General features: G+C 34.8%; 1 protein-coding gene across 1 annotated transcript in view; it reads right to left on the bottom strand.

Moving 5' to 3' along the window:
- LOC148833083 (cadherin-18) overlaps positions 1–16,363 on the bottom strand; it is a 163,492-nt gene that overhangs the window by 135,012 nt on the left and 12,117 nt on the right. The window lies entirely within an intron of this gene.

The following is a 16,363-nucleotide window of genomic DNA, read 5'->3' on the forward strand; positions in this document are numbered from 1 at the left end:
GATAAATATTTTACATGTATTTCAATAAAGATCGCTATGTATAGTATGTAAGACACATAATTGGAAGATTATGGTGATTCAGCAGCTGTTTTTATACACAATAACATCTGAAAGACATAATCATTCATTGGATTGTTCTGCCACATTAATGTTTTTTTGCTGAATGCTCTGCATAATAATCAATACAACAAGTAGTACTAGACACATTTCAAATTGATAAGGATATGCAGTCTAAAATTATAACTGCTGCCTATTGCGAACTGGTTTCTAGTGAAAGCTGAAGACATCAGAAGGTCCTTTCTTTTGAGTCTTAGCTAACTAGAGTTGTTTTTTTTATTCTAGCTTCTAGGCATGTTTTTGTTTTTACATGTAGTGATCAGCAGCTAGCATGATTCTTACACAAAATCTTTGGCCAGTGAACCAAATTTCTAAATGGATTGACATGGGAACACCCTTAATTCCTATGATGGTTATAGTTGTGGGACAGTGGTGTGTCTTCATTTTGAATAGATGAATTATAGTCTTCTCTGTTCAAGACTATAAAGGTTCAGTTTCCATTCACAAAGGAATTGTTGAAACCTTTTCCCACATTACTTTCTGAATTAAGAAAGTGGTTACCAAATCTCATAGTGGCTTCTTCTTCCTTTAAAAGTGTGCAAAAGTTTGTAGATGGTACACACATCTGGTGTACAATATTTCTATTTTTGCAGACTTGAGTAAATCAGATTTTTGTTCTTTGTAATTTTAGAAGCTCTTTACCTACACATAGCTTGTTTAAGCTCATCGTACTGGAAAATGATTTGTTCAGCATATATAGGCCTCATTTATGTCCCCTTTCCACGACAAATGCACAGACAACTACAACAAAAATATGAGTGACACATTCAATACTAATGACAGTATACTGTATATTGATGTGATAAAATGTGCTAATTCCAAAGAAAACTTTTCTTTTCTTTTAAATATGGTAATAATGTGATTAGATCTTTATGTACTTGCATTAAGGCACAGCAATATCATCTCTCTCTTTCTTAGCGTTAATCCCGCATCAGCAGGGTCCGCTTGTCGGCATGCCTGTCTCCATTTGGTGGTTTGAACCAAATCTTTGAGCTGACGTTGCCATTAATTGCAACCGAGAATACTCCAATCGGCGAGTCGCTCCGCCTGCCGTCGGAGTGGGGGAGGAGAACAAAGTAATGTAGCCAATTCATAGAGGGGGATTATTAGGAGGCATGGGAAATTTGGCCAGGATGCTGGGGTTACACCCCTACTCTTTTTGAGAAACACCCTGGGATTTTTAACGACCACAGAGAGTCAGGACCTCGGTTTTACGTCTCATTCGAAAGACGGTGCTTGTTTTACAGTCTAGAGTCCCCATCACTATACTGGGGTATTAGGACCCACATGGACTGCAGGGTGATCGCCCTCTGCTGGCCTCACTAACACCAAGGCACAGCAATATCATCAATTAACAAATTATATTTATAATTGTAGACTGAGTGCTAACATGTTGAAACTCGACACGGATACTGATCACAGTCATGGATTATAAACCTATCCTTATTTTAATTAGAATGCTTTGCAGAATCTTGCAATAGACCAGAAATCTTGCTGACTTTCTGGGTACAAAATAACAAACCAGGAAATCATCAATAACATGAAAAGTTTTTATTTTGCATAATAGTGTGATTTCACATTAAAATTTAACTGATTGCTCTTTGTAATGTCCAGTAAAGTTGTCACCTACAGAGCAAACTCTAGGAACCAGAGCATCCTCTTAAAAATTGAATTAGATTGACTATTGATTCCTAATGACATGCAATGACTCAAGCATGCTGTTTTTTTTACACAGCAGGAATCTACACACCAGTTGCAAACATCAGTTTTGTTATTTTTGAAACATTTTTTTTCAAACTAAAGGATAAATGTTATTAAGTTTTCTACATACACATGGATATATCAAACATTTACCTTATTCATATCTGATTTTCTTGTTTTATAAAAAGAAAAGTAGTAGGGTCTTGATATACAGTATTCATGTGTATACAATATTTTACACTATATAATAGAACATTTTCCTGACTTTTGCAATAAAAATGTTATATCACAGACTTAAGGATCTATATTTTTAAGTTCCACACGTTCACTCCATGTGTATTTGTGGCTAAGACATCCTGTGCCTTATCTTTTAAAGAAATCAAAATTATTTTCCAGTGAGTTTCATAAAGAAATATAACCAAGATAGGTTGACTTTGCTAATGTATTTCTATAGGTACATATTTTTGGAATTCATATTTTAAATTAAATGCACAGATCGTTTTTAGTGTGTTGATTTAAAAAAAATAAAGAAAATTCTGAGAGGTTTAGGGTTAAACATTTTTGGTTTGTGCTCAACTAGCAATTCAAAGACTTAATAATTTATAAAATGCCTGAAAGGAATGTGAAACCTTTGGTGCATTTCCTCAAATGAATTATGACAAAGATATGCTGCTCTTAATTTTTTTCTGAATTCACTTAATTGCGGCAGTAAACACTGAATGCACAATTTCTTAGTCCGAGATTCAGTATGGTTCAAAACATCTTTGACTGTTAAAAATGTCTCTCTTCTGTTTTTCCTTTGCATTATTACTTGACAAACTTGATGAAATTGAATAAAAGAGAAAAAAATGTTTTCAGGCATGGATAATAAAGCATCAGTTGATTTGTGGTGCATTTGTGGCACTAGAAAATGTCCACAAGTCAACTATATTCCATATCACAAAATACTGTAAGTGGAGAGAAGCTAGTGTAATAATGAAACCAAAAAAATGTCATGTCCTGGATTATGCTAAAAAGCAATTGAGGGATACTGCAAACATGTGACAAAATGTTTTGAGTTAAAATGAGGAAAATTGGAACAGTTCAGACTGAAGGCAAAACATTATATTTGGTATAAACCAAACTCAGCACCCATTTAAAACACCATCCATATTGTTAAGCAGGTGATAGCAGCATTTGGGTATAGTGGCAGTTCTCTTCAACAGGGACTGGGAAGCTTGTGAAGACCAAGGGGGAAATGGATGAAAGCAAGTACAAGCAAGAGAAAAACCTGCTTCAGTCTACTAAAGACATAAAAATGGGATGGAAATTCTCCTTTCAGTAAGACAGTAATCCAAAATTTAAGGTCAAAGCTACACCGCTGTAGATTAACAAGAAAGTGAATATCATTGAGAGGCCCAGTCAGATTTATGGCAACAGTTGAAAATTGCTATCAGCTAATGATCTCCAACTAAGTTCACAGAGCTTGTGCATGTTTCTAAAGACGAATGGACAAAAATTATTCCATCCTGGTGTGCAAAACTGGCAAAGACGTATCCAAAAATACAGGGAGCCATAATTGCTGCCAAATGTACTTCCACAAAGACTCATGGGGGTTGATACTTATGCAATCAACATATTTTAGTTTTCAAATATTCTTTGCAGTTTCTGCTGGCATTTCACTTCTTTTGCCAGCAGAAGTGTTCAGTTTGAACATTCAAGTTTTGCTTAAAATTTTTCAGTTTTAAAAATGTGCATACATAATTTGTAATTCAACAAAATGGGGCATCATAGAAGGCACTATACAGTAATCTCCAAAAGTGTTGGGGCAGAAACATCATTATTTTTGCTTTACATTCAAGCAATTTGTATTTGGGAACACAACATTAATATGAATGACATGTACAGCATAATATATCATTTATATTTGGGTATTTTCAAACATACATTTGATTATATTAGCACAAAAACACATTGTGTTCAACCCAGTGATTCCAAGTGATCATAAGTGTTGGGACACATTCACTTGACTATATAATATAATTTATAATAGTCTGCATGTTCACTGATTTAGCAGAATAAGGTGATGTGAGAAATACACATCAGAACTTGCCAGTAAAGCTAGTAAAGCAATGAATCAATATTTTGTATACATCACCATGATGAACATCAGTTAATGTGGCAAAAACATGGAGAACAATATCCCTATTATTGTGTGCAACAGAATAATAAATGGATAGTGTGGCAGGAATGTCAAGTCACTGCCACTCTTAATGATTGAAGGCAAGTGACTGCATAGAGATAAGTGATCAAGTCTTGGGACTTCATTTGCTGCCCTTCTTGTGGGTGTGATTCAAGCAAGATCATAAACATCCTCATGCTACTTGAGAAACAGTGGCATTTTTGCATGAAAAAATGTCTCTATGCCACATTGAAAATTTGGGGGATGAAATTGGATGATGCATGGTGAACTTGCTTGTCCATGTTCAACGATGGGAAGGAATGATAATCCTACAAGACAGAATATGTAACCTGGTGTATAGCATGTGTCGCAGATACAGATCTTATATTACATTGATTATATCCATCAGTTCAGCAGCACACACACTACCAACATGTGACTTTCAAAGTTGATGACAAAAGTTAATCTGCTGTCACGATCGTCATCCTTCCTCTTAAGGCCGCTCCGACCCTTCCCTGTTTTAGTTCATTATGTGCACCAGTCCCTTGTTTTCCTTGTTATTATTTAAAGCCTGGTACTTCCGCTATTCCCCGCTCTGCATTGGAAGATGGACGCCCGCAAGTCCACCACATTGATTTTTTAATGTGCAATTTTTAATGTTTCACAGAAATTCTTGAAAACGAAGGAATTCCTGGAGTGACTATAAACTAATCAAAACAACTGAAATGGTTAGGATTGATGTCTGCTATTATATTGTTAAGGTATGCACAGCTCAAAACATTGTAATATAATTTTAATGATCATATGAAAAACATTGTTATAAATAATTGTATCTAGATGAAGGCAGTCTGGAAGGAAAATGGTGACAGATTATGTATAGATATACTGTATGTGGATATTACTTCACAGAATTGTTTAACTCTGTGACTTTTTTCTTTCTCATTTTGACATTTGCTCAATCTAACTGAAACTCTAGAGTATGTGGGATGTTGGTAAATGTAGTTTTTTGTCAATGTATTTGGCTCACACACCAAACTAAAAAAATACATGCTGTGCTTGGTGAGGGATACACTTCCAGTTCCATTTTAAATAGACCCTAAAAATTATTTTAAAAAAAACTTGCATGGAATAAACCTTTACTTGTTCCTAGATTACCTGCTGACAAGTCACCCTTTCTAGATGCATACATGCATAATTAATATAACATTTTATATATACTATATATATTAAATATATATATATATAAATATAACAGGTCATATGATGAGTTGGCAGTAAGTTCTGCTACATCACAACCTTGGGTTCGGGTGCTACAGATGTTCTTGTCTTCCTTATACCTTCCAAACACAAGCTGAAACAGTTAATTGATGTCTACAAACTATTCCTTGGTGATTATATATTTGTACCTTGCTCTGGACTGGAATCCCATCCAAGACATAGTTACCCTTGTGCCCAACCCACAAACATTGGTGCTATTTGTGTAAACATGCTATTTACATTAATAGAATGCACTTGTTACTGTAACATATAAAGTACATTTTGTGGATACTGTAATATATGAACCCACCAATAACTTGCCTTTTTATGTTGATTGTAATATAAAAGTATGTGATTTTTTATTATATTTGATGTCCATTATTTGAGTTTTATCTGTTTCTAAAATGTAACATTATAAGATGCAGTGGCACTTTAGCAATTCAAGACCTCATTTACAAAACATTATGATACAATTAGGAGTATGTGAACCACAGATAAGGGGTCCATAATGAAACTTGGTATTCACAGAGCATGAAAAGAAACATCTGAAGACCTTATTTGCACCTGCACACAGATGTGTAAAAACATTAGATTATGTGTAAATTTACACATGCTGGGTATAGTAATTGCATGCTAATGTATACAAATGATGCTGAAAGAAGTAATGGGGCTAACAATATGCACACAGTATTCACATAATCTCTAACTATAAGACATGTAAATTATGTGCACATTTCCACTGATGAAAAACAGATAAAATGAGCATAGTACTTTATTAAAAGCTTCCATGCAGCATAAGCAGTTCATCTGAACATGTACAAAGAGAGAGGTGCTGCTATCTAAGCAGAAATGAAAATGATAATCAATATTACTTTTATAAACTGTAGAATGCTGTGACAGCTTCATTCAGTGTGTTCTAAAGATGTAAAGGCAGAATAAGTCACAGAAAGCAGTTCTACTTAGGCACAATGTAGAAATATAGAGAAACCTAAAGATTAGCAGACATGCAAAACATCAAGATTTCTGCTCCAATTGCACCACATGTGCAAAGCCACCCATATTTACAGACTTTCCAGTGAAGGCTGCTGTCTGGAGGGAGCTAAACAAAATCTTCTGCTGTTCATATTCACCTACAGTGCCTTGCAAAAGTATTCACAATTCACAATTATTTTCTGTTTTTTATTTTTAATTAATTTAGTAAAATGTCTGGATTTTTTTCCACTTTGACATTATAGAGTACTTTGTGTTGATGAGTGGCAAAAATTCTCAGTTAAACACATCATGGTTCCATGCTGTAACACAAAATGTGAAAAAGTCCAAGGGGGTGAATTCTTTTGCAAGGCAATGTATAATCAAAATTGTTCCATGGGTCCTGATTAGGGTGCATACCCACTACAATATTTAATTGTCTTCAAAATTCAAGACAATCTTAAACTCTGCCCCATCCTTTGCAGTCAGTGATAACTATATAATGCACTTATCTTCCATTATCTGGTGGTTCACCTTTTGATAAATCCCTTGTTATATGATCTGTACTTAAATAATGTGCATATTTTACTTAGATGTGTGTAGTTATGCAAATGATTTCTATTGAATAATTCTATTAAGGGGCACCCATCTTTCTCAAAACAAAAATAAGGGTTATTAGGAGGTCACTCTTAATACATCTAAGAGGATACTACCTGTATCTTTTGCAGAATCGTTGTAAACATTTGCAAATTTTTTGTTAATGAGGCTGTAAAACTACAGGTAGTATTTATTTTGCAAATGAGAAGACATACTGCATAAGAAAACAATGATTTTTTAAAAAATTACATAAGTATCCTGGATTTAAAACAGTGTTTCCCAGTCCTGGTCTTGGTGATCCAAACCTGCTGGTTTGCAATCCATCTCATCTTAATTAAATAGTAAGAAGTAAGAAGACTTACTTGATCTTAGAAGTTGCTTCAATTTAATATTTGCATTTTGCTTCTTATCACAAGTTTGGGATGCTATTTAATTTAACAAAGGGTTAAAATTGATTTTAAAAGGGTTTAAAGGAGTTAAATAAAGCTAAATAATACAGATAATAAAAAAATAAAGCTCCAACATGTTTAAGAGCTGGGAACAATCCATTCAAATGAATTTTATTAGTAAGTAAATAAAAGGTTTGACTGTGTAACTGAGGGTCTGCCTGGAACAAAAACCAACAGGTGTGTGAGGTTGGTCACTAGGACCAGGATAGGGAACCACTGATTTAAAACAACTGCAAATTACAAGAGGAAATGTGGAGAAACCTGGTCATATGTTTCACACTACAGGCTTTTTTCACCTATACTTCAGTGCACTTCAGCAACAACAATTAATAAAATAAAACATCAGCTCAATCAGACATAATGCAATCTGTGAAGTGTCTAATTATCACATCCTCAAAACTGCAGTTTCACTTCTGTTGACCTTAAAGGCATTCTGATTCACTCCTGTTTCTGGTCAGTGAATACCACGTGAAGTTCAGCAAACCAATGCCTCTAGCTGAACTTTCCATTCACACTGGGATTCCTCTGCATTTGGTTTCACAGCATGAACCTTCTGTCAATGTCAAACAATAGATAAGAGAAGTACAATCAGGTCAAACGCATATCACAGCCCTGCATACTGGTTACATTGTCAAGAGGAGAGAAACTGCAGAGATTATATACGAAGCTACCAGTCTGTGACTCTCAGAATCATTTATACCTGATGGGAAAAAAGACTTTTGCTCCTTTCTTCGCAACTCTTAAATCAGGAAATGTTTTAACCAGGCCAATTTTTCATGATAAGAAAAATAACTCTTTGTTCAATTAAGGGATTATAACATGATCTTTTTCTAATTCTTATATAATTCTAAGTCCAGTTTATAAAAATAACATTTAAGATACTTGGATTGAATTTATCTTTGGATTGAACAATGTCTTGCATTTAGTATAAGTTCAAAAGTGGGGTACTTATTTTCTAATAGTTATAAATTTTTGCTTGGTTTTGTCTTCATTCATCTAATAACTTATCAGACATATAAAAATGCAAATCATAGAGGGGGATGGACAGGTGAAGACCATTTTCTATTTGGGTTAGAATTTGGGCCAAGGAGATGGTATCAGGAGCAGCAGGGCCTGAGTGGGAGGAAGCTGGGGTCAAAGGCTCCAAAGGTGTTGGGCCATGTTGGACGCCAAAGAAAGAATCAAGAGCAAGGGCAGACATTAAGAGCTGTAAGAAACCTGCTGACTGAGCCAGGGCTGTGGAGATGATGTCAGAGGCTGAAAGGAAGGAACCCAGTGCCTAAGGTACGAAAGATATTTTGATTGGGCTTGGACAGAGATTAAATGAATTAGCTAGAGGAAGGAAAAATAAGAGTAGAAACAGGAAAAGCAGTAAGGATAGCAGACAAAAATAATCAAAGAGAGACTGTGAAAAATGAAGTTTAAGAGAAACGGAACCAGAGGGACAAGGTTGGATGGAACATCCTGTTGTTGGCAGCAGTGTCAACCCAGGGGTCCTTTTGAAAGCTGGTTGACTTTAGTTGACTTTAGGTTGAAAGCTAGCTGTGTACTGGGTGATGTAACCGCAGAAGGCAGAAGTACACTGGATGGAGTCCAGTGTTTGATATTGGGAATTGTAATAATAGAAAATGCAGCAGGAACAGTGCTGGAGCAGAGGAAGATGAAATACCAGGCTGATTATGAGAACCTAGAGGAAGTTCTTTGAGCAGATCTTCAAATCCATAGCGAAGAGAGATATTCTTTCCTTCTATCTTAGCTTTTTTTCTTGTTTAGTTTAAAATGTTATGCAGAAACATGCATAGCAGTTTTCTTTTCTTCTGCCCTTTTTAATTGTTTAGTTTTAATATTTTTATTTTATTCAATTTTAAGGAGCATGGTCCACATGTTTAATTATGCACAAGACAGAATGAAAGATACACAGAATGTATTTCTGTGTTTCTTTGTTGATTTGAACATTGTCCATGTATATGTACAGCCAGATTACATCTGTGGTAACTGCCACAAAATTCAAGTTCCTAATTGAAAATGTTAATACTGGAGCTATAGATTACAGAGGACAGTGAATGAGTGTGGAATTGATTATAACAACTTTCAATGGAGGATGCATGCAGAATTATCAGATAAACAATATCAAGAAAAGGAATTTAGTCCTAGGTACTGAAAGGAAATAAAATTCTACAAACCATTCCAACGATACTACTCAATATCACCAAAAAAATATGCTCGACTCAAGAACCTAAAATCAGACAACAAGGAGGTAAAGAAGGTAGCAAATCAAGGCAGCAAATCTCATGATATCACCGTTGATGATCCAGAAAATCAGACACTGGTCTTGATTACAACTATTGCTAGCATTAACCTAACTGTACAAAGAGTGGTAATTGCTCTAGACTCTATTTTCTGGAATACCCTAATTGAGAAATGGGTCTGTGATGTCTTCCAGGAGCAAAAGTGACTGATATTTTCCAGAGTTAAAGCAGGTGACAATCCGGTTTATACCATCCATGTCAGCACAAATGGTGTTGGTATAAACAGCACACTATCTATCCATAAGGTTAAAACACCTTGGAAGCGAACCAAGTAACAGGACTAAATCATTAATCTTCCCAATGATCCTGCCTGTATGGCACAAAGACAAACAACTTCAAATGTTAATCTGCCAACACAACACATGGAAGAAGACAAGGTGTCCTGAAGAAGGCTTTAAATTTCTTAGCCACTGGAAACAATTCCATGGAAAAGACCATCTGTACAGATGTGATGGATTAGATCTAAATGAAAGGAGCAATAGTCATCTTTACAGAAGGAACACAAAGAAATTACAACTAAAATGTACATGGGCAGTAGCCCAAAAATCAAAAGAAAGATAAATAGGGAATGAATTAAAAGGGAGAACCCAGGGGGAAAAGAAAACCTGGTTAAGTGATTAGATTTAAATGCTAGGAGGATTAGAAAGAAATGCATAAGATAGAAGCTGCCACATTACCAGACAATTATGATGCAACTGAAATCACAGAAACATGACTAACCAATATCCATATAAATTAACACAATATATTTGAATACACTGTACCAGAGCGAGGAAAGATAGAGTAGGAGTATTTCAGCTCAGGAGCTTAACCTAGAGGAATCAATGGTCTCAAGATGTACAGTATATGGTTCAGATGAATCATAAAATATTATATATTTATATTGTCAGGTTTATTCTATAGAAAAACAAATGCAAATGTTAAGCATAATTCTACACTGTATTTAAATGAATTCTTGTAAAAAAGAGACTTTTCCCAATGAGAAACAAAAACTATAGGAATGTGAACATTACAGACTGAAATGATAGACATGGTTAATGACTTTCATTAACCAAAATAAGTACGAAAGAACAAAAGATTACGAATGGAAATGTTTGTATTAATCTTGTCTTTTAACACATCAAAACAGAGAGAGGAAAGCAAAGGTGAAACAATAAGTAGGGAACTATGCAAAATATAAAATGTTGTGCTTTGAAGAATATATTAAAATTGTATAGGTTGAATCCAAAAGTTTACAATTTCAAGAAAGGTGGCTTTGAAGGATTGACACAGTGTTAAAATAGAAGTAAAATGGGATAGGATAGATATGGAATCAGTAGAGAATTAATGGAAAAAAGTATAAGCAGATTGTCCTTGAAGCACAGAATACATTTATTTCAAGAGTGAGTAAATTAAAAGCTAATAACATTGTATCCCAAATGGTTTAACAATATAATTCAGAAAAAAAAATATAAGGGAAAAAGCTATTTATTAAATGATTAAAAAACAATAGGGGCTTGTTAAAGAAAAAGAGTAAAATGAATTACAAAAATAGGTAAATAATGATATTAGAAAGTTCAAGAGAGAGATAGGAAGAAATATTACAATGGAGGCTAAAATAAATAGAGGTTCTTTCAAGATTATAATAAAAAAGAACACTGATTAATTTAGAAAAATGCACCCCTGAAAATAATGGGAAACTTTAAAACAATAAAGCCTAAATGAGAGTCAGTTAGGTCTTCAAAGAAGAAATTAAGAACATGTTTTAAGATGGTATTCTACAAATTGTACTTGAACTTATACTTGTACTTGAAGGAAATGAAAAGTTAATCATAAAACTTTGACACAACACTACAGATTGTACTTAAGGAAACAAAAAATGCTATACATAAACCATTAACAAAACTTTCAACAGTCACTTGAGACAGGGGTAGTACCTATTGACTAAAGGTTATTTTAGTTGTTTTTTTGTTTAGTTGTTATTTTAATTATATTGGAAATTAAAATTATTACTAAATAAAAGGAAAGGATCATCTGTATACCAATAAGTGGACAGTCAATATGAATGACATAACATGGTAGTGTTTTTTGAACAAGTAATAGCAGTAAAGCAAACAAAAAAAAACATAAAATCTTGTATTCTTATGGGATTTTTAGACAACTTTGGATGGAGTTGTTCGTTAAAGATTAATTTTCTATTTAGAGGCAATCAATAGAAGTTATGTTAGAATTACATGATGCACATAAGAGACATCATTTAGCATATTTTAAAGCTGTGGTTACAGAAATATAAAATATGCATTGCTGACCTTGGATCCATTCACATAAGAGCAATTAGGTGATTAGATAAAAGACCAGATACATTTCAAGACTGGACAAACAACTAGTAGATGTCTTTAGCTTCAACAGTGAAACAGAGGAAATGGAAACAACATGGAACTACTGTACTTTTACAATTTGAGACTTTTAAAATTTTGTAAAGTTAAACAGACTTTAACTCTGAAACCTTTAACTATATACAGCACCTTTAACATTCTTCCACTTTATTCAACTGTTGCCTTTACAAAACAAGTTAAGGAATAGGTTTTGAACACATCTTAAGATTGTTAAAGGTTACATACATTGTGTTTATATGATAAAGCTCTTATAGGTGTGCAATTTGAATTCTCTTCTTGCTTCATAAGTCTGCAAAGTCACCAGTACCAGAATTTTACACAAAGCCAGCTATCTGATTCCCATTCCATGAAAAAAATGTACAAGATTTAAACACCAAAGGTATTATTGTTATGACTACTGACATAATCATTAATCTAAAACGATACTGTTTTTTTAAAATATGATCCCTATTTAATTTCAATCACACTTTGAAATAAAGGTACTTAGAAGCAACGGAAATTTTAACATAAAACATAACCTTCCAACATGCTTAGAATAGAATTAACCTCCTCCCAGATGTTACTGCTTTAGAATCAAGTGGAAATGTATTAAAGAACTAAACAGTCATGCTTAAGTTTTAACTATGCTGCAAATGAACTGAAACAGTCTGTTAACTGCAAGAGCATACTATAAAATTTAAGGACTGGCCTTTATAATCTTTAGACCTAAGCCCTGTTGAACATGCCTGGTACATGTTAAATTGAAACACATTGATCTGAATCTGACTTCACACTGTTATCTATGTTTCTTAAGCTTCACATCAATAGATGAGATGGGATGGCTGTGTATGATATTACACTCTTTCCTGTAGCACCACTGACTGATATTATCTGGGAAAAGTCCACAGCAATAATAAAAAACTACCCCCGACTCTCTACTTTGGTCTATTGCAAACCCACGAATTCACACAGCTATCTCCTGTATAGCTCATTTCACCCCAAACACACTAAAAACTCTTTCCCTTTTTCACAGTTCCTTCGGCTACGATGATTATGCAGTGACATCGATTTCCAGAACCAAGCCCTCAAAATGTACTCCTTTTTCATCAACAGAGGATACCCTAGCAGTGTTATTGACAGGGCCCATGCCCGAGCCAAAAACACCCCTTGGACCATGAACTCAATCAGGAACTCCCGCCATAACAACCTCATTCCTTTTGTTGCTTCCATACAACCCCAACACACTTCCTATCCCCAGGATTATTAACAACAACGTTTCCATCCTACAGGATGATCCCTCCATTGGGGCCCTCTTTTCTCACCGCCCCATCATCTCATATCGCCGACCACCTAATCTGTGTGACCTCCTTGTTCGACCACCCTCAGCAACCATCCACACCAGGCACTTTCCCTTGCAACAGAGCTCGCTGTATCACCTGCAAGTACACATCTAACACCACACTCATTCAAGGCCCCTCAGGACAATTCCGGATCACCCAGATGGCATCTTGTACCTCCAGCAACCTTATTTACTGTATCTCTTGCAGTAAATGCCCATCCATATACATTGGAGAAACAGGAAGGAGACTCGGAGACCGCTTCAGAGAACATGTTAGGGCTGTGAAGATTAAAGATCTCTCCAAGCCCATTGTTTTTCATTTCACCTCTGATGGCCATGATCACTCTAATCTCTCTGTCTGTGTTCTCAAAGACGGGTTTCCGAACTCATACATCAGAAAAACTACAGAAACCAAAATTATCCTGAAACCTCTTCTCTTAATGATAGACTACTCTTCTTTTAAATTTTCTCCATTCATTGGAAGTTTCATTTCACACCTCTCTACACCTATTCTAACTTCACACCTCTTGATTGGCCTCTCTTTCTGTCCCCTGCTCCCGCCTCTCGCTCCTCCTCTCTCCCAGCCTTTGTTCTCCTGCTACATAACCTTTGCCTACTGCCCTGTCTTTCTCACACCTGAAGAAGGCTCCATGGTCGAAACGTTGTGTTTTCTTTCTTCTCTTTTCAGCATAGAATAAACCTATTACTTGTTCCAATAATAAAATATAGATATAAAAATGTTTTAATCTACAAAGTTTGTTTTACATGTATTTAGTGAATATTAGTGAATAACAATAGTATTGAATTACAAGGATATCCCTAGAAATACTATTAATGTACAATAAACAATAACCTAAAGTATGGGCCAGTTTAAATATACTTTAAACTAGGACCTATATGAAGACCATACCAGTCTTATACCATCTACTATGGGGATGGATTATGGGATAAAATAGGTTTCAGGACAGGAAAAATAGATGGACAGGGAAGAACAGACAGGAAGGACAGTCACCATCATCACAAGAAGATTCTGCTAGGAGAGAGTTTACCTTCTTCAAAGCAGATTACAAACCAGATTCTGTCCAGATAAACTGGACAGTGTTCTATAAAAGAATACTACTCTTCTCTATGTCCGCAGAAGGCAGGACAGTGTTATTCAGATAACTATAAGCTTTTAGTGTAATATATTGTATTTGTGATCATTATTATTAATAAATATTTGTCTTGTCCCAATTTGCTGTTGACCATTTCTCTATTATCAAGCTGTTCTAGATAATAAGAGAACATAAATGCTATGTAAAACTAAATAATTCCTGGATTTAGGGGTGAAATTATTCTTAATATAGTTTGCCAATACTGTATAATTATAATATTCTTTCATATCAAGCTGGTGTCGTGATTGGGTTTTATTTGTCCAACTTTCTTCTTATTCTTTTTGAAAAAAAAAACTTTGTTTTCTTTCTTTAAATGAAACAATTTCCAGGATCAACACTACTTTGGGTAACCAAAACATTCTGATGAGTGCAATATTATTTTCTAATTGATATAATTATTTATAATATGTAAAAGATGCTTTCCAAATGTCATTTGTACTGTATATACATTTTACATTTCTTCATAGATATTAATATTAACAGGGTAGTCTTTTATGAAAAGAAACAATAGTTTGAGTCATTACTCTATTATCATGCAATGAGGATCACTATAGCTCACATAAACTTGGGAACAAAAAAAACAAACATGCAATCTTCACTGCACTAAGATAAATGCAGAAATTCTGCTGCACAACTTGGACTAAAGGCGCAAGAGAAAAACATACAGACAGAATGTCAAATAATCACTTCTGCAGCCACTGTTAAATTATCTCTGGACATGGCCTAAGGCCCTTTTCATATCTGTAATTCTAAAAGGAAAGCTAGTCAGTTTCAGCAAGTGGTATGCGTTTTTCCAGTCTTTTTCAACATGATAATGAATGTTATGTGTAAGAAGGCAGACCAATATTAACCACAGGAATCATCTTTCAGTGCATATGTATACAGTAGTAAATTGGAGTATCCACTATGTACACAGATAACACTACAGTTGGGAACAAAAATGACACCATACGGTATATCTAACATTTTCTACACTTTTATTTCGATATTCTGATCTATCTCTGTTACTTATGATTATACCTTCCTCTTTGTCTCCTACACTTGGAAACCCTTGGCAATCTAAATGCCATATAGAGCATTATGCTCCAATTTTTTAAACAAAACAATCTCTCCATGCACATCTTCAAATAACAGCAACACACCCTCTCCTTATTAGAGTTAATTAGATGGGTAGTGGTCAACATTTAACTAGAATCAACATTTGACGTCCTCTTTTCAAGGCAAGCAGAAACAATGTATGGAAGGTGAGCTTTTTGCAGAGATGTACAGTAGTTGGCCTGTGAGACATATTGATCAGATAAATTGTCTGGTTTACTTTAGTTTAATAAGTTCTTGGTAAATGATTAAGAGTTCTCAACAGTCCAGGAAAACAGGAAAAAAACAGGTAGAGAGAAAGGGGAAAAAGGGAGTAAAGAGAGGATCGATAGAAAGACACAAGGACATCCAGAATGAGCCTGTCAGGTGAGAGGTCATTGTTCATACCAACCTTGGTTGGATCAACCTTAAAGACCAGATTCTAGTTAAATATTTGACCTTTGTTAAGAGAGTTTGCCATTCTGTTGCTCTCTGATTAGGAACTCTGATTTCCTTTATAAAGAATCCCTAGGTTAAAAATGGTCTTGGGGGGTATGGTTGGTGGTGCAGTGGTTAGTATTACTGCCTCACAGTGCTGGGGCCCTGGGTTCAATTCTGAACTTTCCTCTGGTGCTCTGCTTTCCTCCCACAGTTAATTAGGACAAAGGCCTCTGAGATGTTTTGTTTGTAAATATGCAATTAAGTCACCCAAATGTTTCACCATCACTCATGAATTATCAGGTAATCAAAATAAAGCCATAAGACATTTAATCAATATCCAAAATGTGTATCCTTCATTTTTCTACAACCATGCATGCATCAAGTGATATGTTTCTTTATTGCTTAGTTAGTATCATTTAGCAATTAGCCAGAACATCTATT

The sequence above is a fragment of the Atractosteus spatula genome, chromosome 6, assembly GCF_055471065.1.
Source record: "Atractosteus spatula isolate fAtrSpa1 chromosome 6, fAtrSpa1.hap1, whole genome shotgun sequence".
NCBI classification, from domain to species: domain Eukaryota; kingdom Metazoa; phylum Chordata; class Actinopteri; order Semionotiformes; family Lepisosteidae; genus Atractosteus; species Atractosteus spatula.